At 39.7% G+C, this 13,884-nt stretch overlaps 1 protein-coding gene and 1 long non-coding RNA gene across 7 annotated transcripts in view; one reads left to right on the top strand and one right to left on the bottom strand.

The window, feature by feature from the left end:
• TSC22D1 (TSC22 domain family member 1) overlaps window positions 1–349 on the bottom strand; it is a 129,984-nt gene extending 129,635 nt beyond the window's left edge. The window contains exon 1 of the mRNA XM_077158304.1: window positions 297–349. The gene's annotated coding sequence lies outside the window, so the exon portion shown is untranslated. The remainder of the gene's footprint in view (window positions 1–296) is intronic.
• On the top strand, window positions 85–8,867 carry LOC143681346 (uncharacterized). Of its 6 annotated transcripts, XR_013174541.1 has the most exons (6): window positions 85–420; window positions 2,312–2,347; window positions 3,872–4,028; window positions 4,628–4,709; window positions 5,276–5,429; window positions 6,210–8,867. It is a non-coding gene; the product is annotated as an uncharacterized LOC143681346 (long non-coding RNA). The 6 variants fall into 6 exon arrangements; XR_013174540.1 differs by lacking the exon at window positions 4,628–4,709 and having other exon boundaries at window positions 100–420; window positions 3,869–4,028; window positions 6,210–8,865; XR_013174539.1 differs by lacking the exon at window positions 4,628–4,709 and having other exon boundaries at window positions 101–420; window positions 6,210–8,865.
• The last annotated feature ends 5,017 nt before the right edge of the window (window positions 8,868–13,884 follow it).

The raw sequence follows: 13,884 nt of genomic DNA, 5'->3' as shown, positions 1-13,884 counted from the left end.
GTACGGTGAGCCCGGCAACGAGGAGCGGGCGGGCGCGCAGAGGCGCCGGGTCCTCGCGGAGCGCGGCCGGGGCGCGACGGCGGCGGTGCGAGCCGGAGCCAAAGGAGCGCTCCATCACTGGCAGCCATGGAGCCCGAGCATTTTCCTCCCTCGGGGCAGGCGCCTCAGCTCGGCACGCGTCCTCGGGGAGGAAGGGGCCGGCGCCCGAGCCTCCCCAGGGGGCGGCGGGCCGTAGGCTAGCGCCGAGGGGTGCGAGCCGCTCTCGTCCTCTTCCTCCGCAGCCGGCTTGTCCTCACCCGGCTACTGCCGGACCGGGGCGGGAGAGCCCCGGGCGACGGCGGCGACTCCTTTCTCGGCAGCTTCGGTGGCCAGACGGGCTGGTGCAGCGACTGCAGCCGACGCCGCTCAAAGGAACGAGAGGTGGGGCCGCTCGGTGTTGGCCAACGGGGCGGGTGAGTGGGTGGGTGCTGAGGGAGGGGGTCGGGCGGGGGACTGAGGGGGTTGTTACTAGTGCTCTTCGGCTCCCCGGGTCTCTCGCGGCATAGGGAGAGGAGGGACCAGCGCCCGAGCGCAGGAGGAGGAGGAGGAGGGGCGACCGCCGGCTAGAGAAGGAGGCGGTGGCGGGGGAAGGGGAGGGGGCGAAGAGCGGAGAAGGAGGGAAGATGGCGTCTGCGCATGCGCCCCGGCGCCGTAGACATAAAGCCTGGTCTGGCGGGGTAGGAGGCGGCAGGTCTTCGGGCCTTGCCGGTCGCTCGGTCTTTCCGCGGAGATTGCCGAAGGCTGGCGGAGGCGCCGTCGTCGTGGGGGTGGGGGGTTGGGGAGCATCTCCGCAGAGCGAGCGAATCCGGGTCGGGCGGTGTGGGGGTGGGGCAAGGCTGGGGAGCTCGGGGGCCGCAGCTGAGCGCGCGCGCGCGCCCGCGCTGGTTAGGTGTGTCTGTTCTTTTCTCACACGCGGCCAGCGCGCGCGCTCGGGCACGCAGCCGGGGAGGGGGCGCTTCGAGGACCCGGGAGGAAGGCAGGACCATGCGCTCGGCCCGCGGAGGCTGCTGTGGTCCGGGTCCCGGGCGTGCGTGCGTGCCGCGGGTGGCGTCCCCCGCCTGCGGAATGGGTAATGAAGCTTTTCTCCGCAGCAACAGCATCACGAGTTCCAGCTCCCTGGAGCCCGCTGCCGCCACGACATGAGTCAGGCTTTCTTCCTCGGCTCGCGGCAGAGTCCTCCTCCCCCTCGCCGCACCTGGGCTCAGCCCCCGGCCCGCGCCGCCTTCGCCCCTCGGAGTTGCCTGGGGCCGTGGCTTCGGGGGCCCGGGGAGGCCAGTGGCTCCCCGCGGTGGGTGTCGCCCTTTGTGGCATGTCGTTGTAGCTACCGTGCGGTCCCATCGCTCCCCGACGGGCTGGGGCGAGCTGCGGGGCAGAGGTTGCAGAGGTTTGCAGTTAACTGCCCAAGGACCGGGGGTAGGCGCTCCTTGGAGAGGAGTGGTTGCGATCGATCCTTACCTCGAGGAAAGCAGCACCCAGCCCAGTGAACTCGCCGACCTCAACAGGTGGCGCTTATTCAACCCTTGTGCCTTTTCCATTTCATTGTCCAGGTTGTCTTACAAGACAGGGTGGCCTAGACATGGTTGAAACACGTGGAACGATAAGTGAAGAATGCCTTATAGGGGAAAAAAAGAAAAAGCCGTCTGAAACTCCCGTTTAAAGAAAAGAGTCAGCATTTCATGAGTCTAAATGTAGTTCAGAAGCAATGTCAGGTTTGATTGGACTCAATTTACTAGAAGTAGTTTGCCCGGCAGTGCATGTCAAAACATTCTCGCTCTGGGCATTTTATTTTTATTATTATTATTTTTACTACCTGTAGCTCAGGAATTTAACAACAACATGACCAAGAAAATTCAATAGATGAATTTGTTTAATTTAAGTTGTTGGGGGACCAAACATTTATGGTTAGATCTCTCATTCAGGAAACCTTACATACTCATGAGGTCCACCTTCTTATTTCAGGAGATTATTAAAATGTTAACATTGTCATCTTTTTCAGATTTTTTATAAACTTGTAGTTGAAAACTCAGCGTGTTACCTTTAGGTTTCTCTGAACTTTCCCCCTCATTCCCTCCCTCAAAAAGCTAAAATTGTCACCATTCTCTTAAGTTATTGAGTAGAAATGCACCCTTAACATCCCGTGTCTATCAGAAATCAAATACAATATCAAAGCTATGATGTATTGTTGCTTTACCTGCGGTGTCTCCCACTAAACAGAAAAGGCAGGACTATATATTTTTTTGTTTTATTTTGTTTTTGTTTTTTGCATGGGCAGGTACCGGAAATTGAACCCGGGTCTCCAGCGTGGCAGGTGAGAACAATGCCACTGAGTCACCATGGCCCACCCGGGACTCTATTTTTTTACTTTAGATTACTAATATGGAGCTCTCTGCAAGGTACAAAGTAAGGCACTCACATATATTGAAAGTGGTAAGGTGATAAATATCAAATACAATTGAGCACACCATATTTTATTTCTCGTTTTATGATAATACACTCTTGGATTAATACACGAGTGATTGTGTATTTAGATAAGTATGGCCATTTGTATTTTTAAAAAATGATCTCTTTTTTTAATCCCCCAATAGCTTTTGTTGCAAGTGATACTCCTGGTTAATGGCTGCCATCCACTGTCAACAGTTTTTGCATGGAAAATAAAAACTATCCTAACCGATTGAATCTGCAATGGAATGTAGATAGGCAGAATTCCGTTTCTTTGGACTACAGTGTGAAAGAAAATGCTCTTGATCTCTCAAAATCTTGCCTTAGGTCAAAGTTTTAAATTACCCCAAACAGCGCTCAGCACTCTGTGGGTCCCCTGAATACCTGTGTGATTGTGTGGATATGGATTGAAGCACAAAAACACAAACCGTATTAAAGTACTTACCCTAATATGGTAGAATGAATGATTTGTTGAGATAACCCTAAAGAAAACAGTACTAACCATTAGCAAAGTATATTGTCGTTGTTACTGCTTTACTTTTCCAGGATAACATAAGACTTAAGAAAATATGGTCTTTTGAAATGTATTTAATTTTTGTCTGCCTTATCACTTTCAAACCCCTGATTGGGCTGCATCAAGTCCCACTAAGACAAAATGCCACTCTCCAATTAAGGAAACCAGAGTTTGTGTATCCATGTCTTCTCTCTCTCTCTCTCTCTCTCCCTCTCTCTCTCTCCCTCTCTCTCTCTCCCTCTCTCTCTCTCCCTCTCTCTCCCTCCCTCTCTCTCCCTCCCTCTCCCTCTCTCTCTCCCTCCCTCTCTCTCTCTCCCTCTCTCTCTCTCCCTCCCTCCCTCTCTCTCTCTCTCTCTCTCTCTCTCTCTCTCTCTCTCTCTCTCTCTCTCTCTCTCTCTCTCTCCCTCTCCCTCCCTCCCTCTCTCTCTCTCCCTCTCTCTCTCCCTCCCTCCCTCCCTCTCTCTCCCCCTCCCCCCCACAGCCCTCTGTTAACATGTTACTAAAACATGTTACCATCTTTGTTGAAAAAGTTTGAATTTTTTTAATGTATTAAATGCCTACTGCTGTGTGTAAAGAAGTTTTCAATCCTTTGAACCCACTATTTAGAATTATCATTTACCTTTTGGACTGAATTTCAGTGTTTACATTGTGAAGGTGTTGCTCTCAATTACCTTTCTACTGATGAAAGGATTAGACTGTACTTCAGTGTTGATTTAAATCTAGGTATTGCCACATTGCAGATCAGACTGTATATTTGGCTATATTTAGTATTTATTCTACTATAAAATAGAAAATTTGCTGAACATTGTAGCACAATTTACCTGTTTGTGACCTGCCATATGGGTCAGTATTTAAAACTAAGTAATTCTCCAAAAGCAGTGCCAGGAAGAGCCATAAAGGAGTACCGACCCTCAGAACAGCAGTGAGTGGCAACAACTGATGTTTCCACTGAGTTATCATTCTGCAGAACCAGTGCTTCATCAGCAGTGTAACTTCTCTGTAACAATTAAGTGCCATCTGATTAAAAAAAAAAAAGGTAAGTTTTTAAACATGTCTTAGAGACGTGACAAACCCCACATTTTTACTCGAGGAAACTTAAAGGGTATTCTAGCATGTTTATAAATTAATTTGTTCTCTCAAAAAATTGTTAGAATGAGATCAGAAGTCATAGGTGTTACTTATACTTACTCTGAAACTTTTCATTCATATGTCAATGAGTGTAGGTAAGCTTATAGCTAGTTCATTTTTGGCAGCATTTGTTAGATTTTTCAATGGAGCTACATTTCTGTTTAAACGGTTTTATATCCTCAAAGGAGAGAATGCTTATAAAACAAAATACAGAAATTTGGATTTATAGTTTACAAGGCACACTGGTATGTGTTCACTCCTTTAATTCCACTCACTGAGGGAGGAAGCATTGTCATTCTCATTCTAGAAGTAAATGATCACAGAGAAATTAAATAACTTGTTCAAGGTCCATGCCTAAATCATGGTTTCAGGTCCTCTTCACTTCAGATTCTATGCTTCTGTGTTGAGGAATTATTCTGAAAAAGCACTCTGAACTCTATGGATTAGTATTTCTCAAAAATCTTTGAGAAATTAATGTGGGTTCTTCTAATGCTTTTGAATACCAAGGAAGATAATGCTGTGACACGAATTGCAAAGAACACTTCTTCCCTACGAAAAGACTAAAAACTTTTTCTCTGCTTGAGCCCAGGTAAACATTATATATTCTTCTACAGGCAGTCTTTTCTGACTGATTAATATATAAATTTGGAGAATTTTCTCGTAGCTTAAGAAAGTCATTTCTAACTTTCACTGAAGAATGTCAGTGAAAAAGAAAGTATATTAATTAGAAATATTTTAAGTCCATAATCAAATAGCCCTTGATGATCTCCCCAGATGATAACTAGTATTTATCGAAAGCCTACCGCATACAATGCATTGCTGTAAATGCTTTAAATGTTGTATCTCATTTAATCTTCACAATTGCACCAGGTAGGAAGACTACCCTATCTTACAGGTGAGGAAAGGGAGACGCAAGGAGGGTGAGGTCTTTACATCAAATGGAGGGGCTAAGATGCAAATCCCAGCAGCCTAACCACTCCTTCGCAGCTGCCTCTAACACATATTTTTAAATCAGGTTCCTGCCAATTCTAACTCCCAAGTTAAAATTTCTACAGTATACTCATGTTACAATTTTCATAATTAGATATCTCTAAAGAATATTAGCACCATTTTCTCCTTATTCAGAGCCATTCTAACAAAGAATATATATTTTAGATTTGAACTCCTTGAACACGTAGGAGTTGGACATAAATGAAAGGCCAGTGCTTCGGTTAGTTTCATGATCCTTTACTGATCAAAATGGAAGCCAGATGCTTCAAGAATGGCCTTAATCACACACAACTGAGAAATGCTTTGTGCATAGGACAAGGTTAGTATTTTCCTATTTTAGCAATTAGCATTTATTGAGAGTGAGAGCCTATAGAATAATAGTTCAGTCTTCCCAACATGCCATAAAGACCAGTTTGTCTTTTTGAATACTGAGCTATATCACATTTATCATGGTAATTGTATCACAATTCTAAGACAAGTCTTTGTCTGTAAATGAACTAAAACCAGGTCAAGAAATACAAACAAATCAAAACAACCAGTATTCCTTTATATTCAAAGATTAGGTGCACAAACACTTAGGTCTCAAAGTTCAAGCCTCAAAGCTCAAGGAAAAAAGGAGCAGCTATTGAGGTTATTACTTACTATGGAATTTTCCTTTGTTCATTTTTTTCCCCTCTTCTCTCACTTATCTTTTCTGTTAATTAGAAAATTAATAAAATAGTTTTAGTAAGTTAGATTTAAATTGACATTTTCAGTTAATTTCACTTTGGAAGGAAATCAGTTGTCTTAAAGACCAAAATCTTTTCTGATTTTAATACTTTATTTAAAAGAAGAAGAAAAGAAAATCTTCAACATGCTGTAAACTAATCTGGAGTCAGAAGCGCAAAATAAAATCCCATTAGTATGATCTCAGAAAGTAAAGGACAACAGGACTGTTTGCATATGAAAGGCATTCCAAAAAAAACTTTATATGAATAATAAACTAGAATCATTAAAGAGGAAATGCTGGTATTTCAGAGAAAACATGAGATGAGATTTAGGTGGAAAAGGCCTACAAAATTATTTGTTTTATTACATGCAATATATACATACTTTTCAGACTCAGAAGATTAAATACATGACTGACAGCCTCTTCGTTGAGTTAAATGTAAAGTTAATTGCGAAGATGCCAACAAAGCTTTCCTTCAAAAACTGGAAGAAGAAATGGTCCAGGTGCTTTCTTGCCCCATTTATTTTTAGACAGGAATGAGACCACCTGACAGTGTCAACTCAGTGGTTTGCCTTTTATGTTTTGAAATGTTTCTAACACTCTTTAAGTCATACAAAAATGGTTTTAGATTATAACTTTATCAACACTTATTTTAAATGAAATGGTTTCACTCTGTTGCCTCAATGTCATCATTACCAAAATTTATTTGATAAATAAAAGCAAGGATTTTGAAAGAAGTACTTTCATGAGAAGCATCTTGAGAAAGTACATTTTCTTCATTCTTTCAAGCGTATGGTAGAAACTCAAGTACTTCCGAAGATTTTCTTATATCCCACATTATGTAGTAATATCATCAACATAATTTAACATGTGAGCTTTCCTACCAAACTATTCCGAAGATGTTTCTAGAGAGCATTAAGTTCAGAAGTTATGGTGTTGGAAATAAGCTCATTATTAAAATTAAACTTAGTGATCTTTGACATAACGAATCACAGAGCTCACACAAAATCTATTAAGAATTTCAGGTAGTATGATTGCTTTTAAAAAGTAACCAACTTAGTTAATATGTCTAAATTTTGTTAACTATTTCTACTAGCTGGTAATTGATCAAACTTTCATTTTGAAGTGTTCATACACATGAAACTTTTATTTATGATTGTCAGTAAAATAAAAAAAACACCTATTATATAACTAAGGTCAAATTAAAGAAGGTACCTTGCAGATTATTATGTATATGTTTTAAAATTAAGTCTGTAATACTTAGCACAGTATGCAAGTGTTCGATATGTTTTTTTATGATAATGATTCTGTAGCTGACATCTATTCCCAATGAATGCATGTTAATTGACTGAAGGTGGGACTTCTTATGCAGCCCCTTTATTTGGAAAAACAGATTTTGGCCCCAGAACCTCTCAGATCAATGGGATCTTCTAGGAGGCAGGTCGCCATTTCTATCCAGTTCTGCTTAAAATGTCCAAAGAGAGAAAAGTCATTGGCAATGTTTTCAATGATTCTGTTCTAATAAGGCATCAACTTAGCATCCATCTTATTAATACTTGTAGCAGATGAGTCACACATTTAAGACTCAGGCCTTCACATGATTTTAAATGGCTTTGATCTACAAGTCAAGTCTTTTGAATGCTGAATAGATTTTATAATGGGCACTCCTGTTCTTCCCTTTCTACTCTCTGCTCTACCCAAACCTTGCCCTTCTCCCATTTCCCTCACCGCACCTCAGAAATCGAAATTACAACCATCTCCACTTTGATGAAACCCTCAAATAGTAAAATTCCATTCTCTTCTTTACTTCATGACAATTGTGCAGCAGTAGTCACGTAATAACATTACTTGTTATACCATTCAACCTAAGTATACGATGAATGGTATTTCATGAATAGTACTGCTACTAAAACATAAGGGATAAAAACAAAAGGATATTCTATTACTTTAAAAAGGAACATTCAGCATTTCACAAATACATAATGTTAATAATGACCATGGCTGTTCTCATCTAAGCCATATGGCAGATATTTCTCACCTCGTTAGGATAAAATACTCTAATCTACATGTGGTTTTCCTTGAAAAATTCTTTTAGAAGAATAAAACAAAAGTATATAATAATTCATGGGTTGCTATATTGTTAAGGACTAGAAGATGGGAAATGTGGAGTTTTGTTCTCCCTAGAAGAACTAGGAACACAAAAGATAAGATTGAACCAACTTGGATGTCGTTAATTGAATATCTACTGCCTTTGGGAGACAAAATCGCCTGTCAGTGGTTTCCATGCACCAATGAGGGCACCAAAGGAGACAGCCTTCCACAACCTCAGCTCAAGGATGTATTTCCATAATCATATTGTAAACAAAGGACAACTAAAAAGCAGTAGGAGATCAATTTAGTTCATATTTCATCGAAGACATTTTTCCTCCAGGTTAGAGGTAACCAGAGACCTCGATGGCATTGCAAGTTTCTTTTAATCCACCATGTCCGTAGAGGTACAATCTGGATCTTTGGAAATTAGATAAGAATATGTTTCATGTGGAATAATGGCAGCAATATGGTTTAGAAGCCGTGATGGGAAGGCTTCATTGTTGCCTACACCTTCTGGGGAGTGGCACATGGTTAGTGCCGGGCTCCACATTAAGAGCTACGATTATGGCTCCTTAGTAAGATAATTGATTCTGAGTGAGTGTACGAGTTTTATTGGTTGCTTTTAACTTTTTTTCTTTAAGTTGTTGCTGCATTTGTTCGTTTTTTAATGACAGGCATTTTAGAGGAGAAACATTTACCAAAAGTAAGACTATATTTCTCGTGTAGCAAAATCTCAAAAATGTTAATAAATTCTTAACAGAGTCCAGCAGGAGTTAGAAACAGGGTAAGATAATGGGTAATTGGAGCTGAAGGGACACAGACTGTGCAACAAGACTAGATACAAAAACTCAAAAATGGACAACACAATAATACCTAATTGTAAAGTAATCATGTTAAAACACTAAATGAAGCTGCATCTGAGCTATAGGTTTTTTTGTTGTTGTTGTTTTGTTTTTTGTTTGTTTTTGTCTGGTTGTTTTTTTTGTTTTTTTTTTACTATTATTATTACTTTTATTTTTTTTCTCTATATTAACATTCTATATCTTTTTTTGTTGTGTTGCTAGTTCTTCTAAACCGATGCAAATGTACTAAGAAACAATGATCATGCATCTATGTGATGATGTTAAGAATTACTGATTGCATATGTAGAATGGTATGATTTCTAAATGTTGGGTTAATTTCTTTTTTTCCGTTAATTAATTAAAAAAATAAAAAAATAAAAAGTAAAAAAGCTATAAATTTCAAAGCACAGCACCACAATTAGTTATAGAACATATTTCAGAGTTTGACATGGGTTACAATTTCACAATTTTAGGTTTTCACTTCTAGCTGCTCTAAAATACTGGAGACTTAAAGAGATAATTTAATGACTCAGCATTCATATTCGTTTGTTAAATCCCATTTTCTATGTATAATTCCACCATCACTTTGATTTTTCCAACCTCGCTTTAGGGATGTTTGGGCTATGTCAGTTCTAAATTTTTGATATTGGAAGGGTCTTTCATTAATATGGGGTAGGGAGATGGAACTATCTGATGTTCTGGAGAGGCTGGGCTAGGTTTCAGGACTTATCTGGATCAGGGACCCATTTGGAGATTGTATGTTTCTGGAAAGTTACTCTAGTGCATGGAACCCTGGTGATATCTTATATATTGCCCTAGGTATTCTTTAGGATTGGCTGGAATGGTCCTGGTTGGGAGTTATATCATTTAACTTTCTTTTATCTCTAGGTGATTTGAAAACATCTTGCTATTTAATTATAATATGTGTAAGTTAAGACTTTTAAACATAATATTTCCATCCACTTAAAACTGCTTTATTTGTGAATTGTGATGTTTCAAGATTAAAGTTAATTAAAAGTAAAAAAAATATATATTAATAAGATGAAAACTTAGTGGAAAGTAGGGACAGAAAGAACACATTAATGGACTATAAGAGGCTACTTGCTCCCAGATGATCATCATGATTGCAGCAGCCATGAATAGAATAACGTTTGTGTCCCTGATATATGTGTATATATAGCATTCACCAATTTTAATCTATGGCAGCCCATTATCTGTATAGTGCCATATAGAATATTCCATGAGAAAGACTAGAAAGTAAATTTTATGTTCAAGTAAGGAGTAATAAGCTTCCAGCTGACATTTTAAACATTTACTTGAGTTCCATTGTCAACAAGGAACACAGGGACTTTTTTTTTTTGCACGGGCAGGCCCTGGGAATCAAACCCGGGTCTCTGGCATAGCAGGTGAGATTTCTGCCTGCTGAGCCACCATCGCACCACTCAATCCCACTGTCATATTGCCCCACAGGGAACCATTTTAAAAGGTTAAACTTGCTGTTCTATTCAGGAAAGGCCCCCCCCCACTTGGCTATGGCCCTCCTAGAGCCAAACGAGGAGAACCTTGGAATCTATTGCATGCATTGAATTGCATTTTGATCAACATTTCAGGTACAGCCACCACCTCATTATCTTCTTGTGAATTTCTCTTGGGCAATTTGCATTTCCAGGCCATCTTGAATTTATCACTCAACCCCAGTCACATCTAACCTCCCCACCATTTGCCCCCTCCCATCCTGTTAATGTGTGTACAAATGATGTGAAGTCATCTAAAACTTAGTCTATACCAAAAGAGAAAACAATATATAGGCAGATAAATCCGTTGTTGTTGGTGGTGGTGGTGGTGTTGGAGAATCCATTAAAGTTAATTCAAAGTCTATTATACTTTATTCACTGTTTTGGAATAATTGCATCATCGCTTTCTTCTAGTAGCAAAGATAAAGAATTGATTGCTATTGTTTCAACAAGCTCTCTGCCCATAAACATTTTTTCAGGCTTCTCCTAAATTGTAGCTCATTTTTAAGGCAGAACAGAAAACTCAGCTTGTCCCTACTTACCTCATGACAGAACATTCTAGAATGATTGTAAACATACATTTCACTAGACTATGTTACACTTACCTACTCAGCAGAAACCTGGGCTAATCAAGCTTATGTAGAGGGGTTGTGACTTTGGGTCAGGCCACGGTGGTGGGATAGGCTAAGACTTTCTATCTAAAGGCAAATCAGGCTGCCAAAGTATAAGGCAATAGTTGTGGAATAAGTACTTAGCTGAGGATAGTGAGCTAATATCCAGAGGCCTTCAAAGGCTATAGGGGGTTGGGTCTTAAGGATTCACACAGAGCTCTCAGATGAGTTGTTGGTTGGTTAGAGAGCAGCCAGGAGAGCTCTCTGGCAGAGTAAAGGGGCCTACACTTGCCAAACCCCTTTGCATTCAAAGGACTCACCTTGTCCTGGCCCCCTAATTTTAATTTTTCTTTGGCAATTTTTCTTATGCCTCAAACAGATAGCCCAGGCATTCAGAATGTAAACTGAATGTCATTTGATAGCATCATTGTCTTCCTTTGAGGCCTAAACTGATATCCTAATAACAAGGTCCCTGGTACAACAGCTGAGTGATTTAAATTACAGAGATTATCAGAACTATGAAGAGTCTGCCATCAAGTGCTCATTAACTTATCTCCTATAACATTAGTGTCTTATTTTCTGTAAAATTCCTACAACTTGGACGATATTGTTAAAGTGGAAAATGCAAACCTATTGGTGCAGCATTTGTCAATTTTCCAACAGAGTTCACTAACAAGTACTATATATTGCATATATCAAATATCTCATATGCTTAGCTTAAGTTTCTCCAAATTAAGAGAAAAGGCCTGCAGGCAGGTAGTTTATTTGAGAAAGTCATACCATGGAGCAGGAATGTTAGGGGGGGAGTAAAACAGAGAAAGAAGGTAAACCAGTATTGACTTGCCTACCACTGAGTAGCCTGTAATGGTTAAGTTCACATGTCAACCCAGCTAGGTTATGGGATCCAGTTGCTTGTTCAAGCAAACAAAACTCTGTTACTGTGAGGTTATCTCATAGATGGATTTGCATGTGTAGCCAGGCAGTTGCATCTATAGTTGTTTGCATGTACAACCAACAAAGGAGATTGCCCTCAGCAATCAATTGGAGGTCCTTAAAGACAGAACTAAGTATTTCAGAAGTCAAGAAAAAATTTCTATCCACTTAAGTCAGCTGACTTTTCTTGGGGAATTCAACTTCACCTTCATCAGAGTTTCCAACTTGCAGCCTGCCCTACTATATCTCATTTCTTTTTCTATGGAGAACCTTGACTAATACAACATGCTTTTGAAACTATTCACAAGGAGACACAGAGGGTCAGCATTTATTCATTAAGTGCCCAGAATGGTCTCATGTGCATGTGTGCACGGCCTGTCCTGATGGTGGGCCACTCCAAGAAGTGGGCTCAGGCCAGCTCTGCCCCATCCCACTGATACAAAGCAGGTTGGGCTTCTATGAAATCAGTGATAGTGGTCCCAGGGGCAGAGGAGAATTTTGAAGTGCCTGGTCATCACAGTGCTTCAGAACTGATTGCCATAATTTGAATTAGAATGTAATATTCTAATTCTGATCACGTATCTTTTAATTACTATTTTATAGAGTCATTTACATTTCCCAAGAACAACCTCATTAACACATTTATTTGAGAACAGAGTCAGACTCTATTAACCATCATGATTCGTAGACAGAGTAAATTTACATTTGTATTACCAATTTTTGTAGAGGATCTGATTAAGAATCAAGCATATAAACCTGGCTTCAAGGAGCATTTTGAAATATTTACCACCACCATCACTTTGTTATCTATATACAGATAATCTTATGTTGACAGGTACGTCTAAGATTTGCCATAGTAATCTTTCAGTAATAATTTGCTGAAAGAATGAAAAGTTGAAATCGTACAAAGCAACTTATTCTATTAATTAAGCAATGGGTCTTCTATAATCCGCTACTGACTTGATCCTGCTCATTTGTTGTACCTTAAAATTATGTCTTGCTTTGAGAATCAGTGTATAAATCAGATATTCCTCTACATCAGTATGCCCCCAATGAGTCTGAAATAATCGTACTTCTCTTGATGATAATAAAGAATATCTAAGGATAGAACAACAGGGTTTTATTGTATGTTTCAGAAGGAATTCTAATAGATTTCTCATTCCTTTGGTAAGTCTTTTTTTTTCATCTAGTCAAAGTCTGTCAACCTATATCTTTTTTTTAACAGCAGAGATATAATTTATATACTATACCATTCCCCCGTTTTAAGCATACAATTCATATCCATCTTGTCCTTTTACAGAAGCATACAGTCATCACCACAGTCTAATTCTACAACATTTCCATCACCCTGAAGTGAAACTTCTGTACATTTACAGTTCGCATTCCCTGTCCCAACCCTAGGCAAGCCCAAATCTACTTGCTGTCTCTACATTTGCCTTTTCTGGACATTTTATAGAAATGGAACTATACAAAGTGTGTTTTTACTGTCTGGTTTATTTCCCAAGCATAATACTTCTGAGGGTCATCCATGTGTTTTAATCTGTATCTTTTAATATCGACATATATGTTTGCTCTGTATGGTACCTCTTAACAATCTTATTCCAGTTTCAAGGCAAGATTTTTTGCCATATACAATGTTAAATAAAGCCATTTAGAGAAATTGGAATCATGTGCACAAAATTTGATTAGACATTCCTAACCAAGAAGAATCTTTTATATATAACATTTTTCCAATTATAAAAATAACATATGCTTAAGCATATTAAAATACTGAAAACAGAGAACACCAGAAAAGTATAAAATATTATCTTAATTTTACAATAAAATGAAGCCACTATCTATAGCTCAATTCTTTTTAATGTTGCATTTACTTTTTTTTTTTTTTACTTTTTTTTTAATTGAGAAATCTTCACACACATGCATTCTATACATGGTATACAATCCATGGCTCACAATATCATCACATAGTTGTGTATTCATTATTATGATAGTTCTTTAGAACATTTGCATCATCCAGAAAAAGAAATAAAAAGAAACCATACGCCTTACCGTTCCTTTTCACTGACCACTAATT

This window comes from Tamandua tetradactyla, chromosome 4 (assembly GCF_023851605.1).
Source record: "Tamandua tetradactyla isolate mTamTet1 chromosome 4, mTamTet1.pri, whole genome shotgun sequence".
NCBI lineage: Eukaryota > Metazoa > Chordata > Mammalia > Pilosa > Myrmecophagidae > Tamandua > Tamandua tetradactyla.
This window is presented reverse-complemented; position numbering and strand designations above follow the sequence as displayed.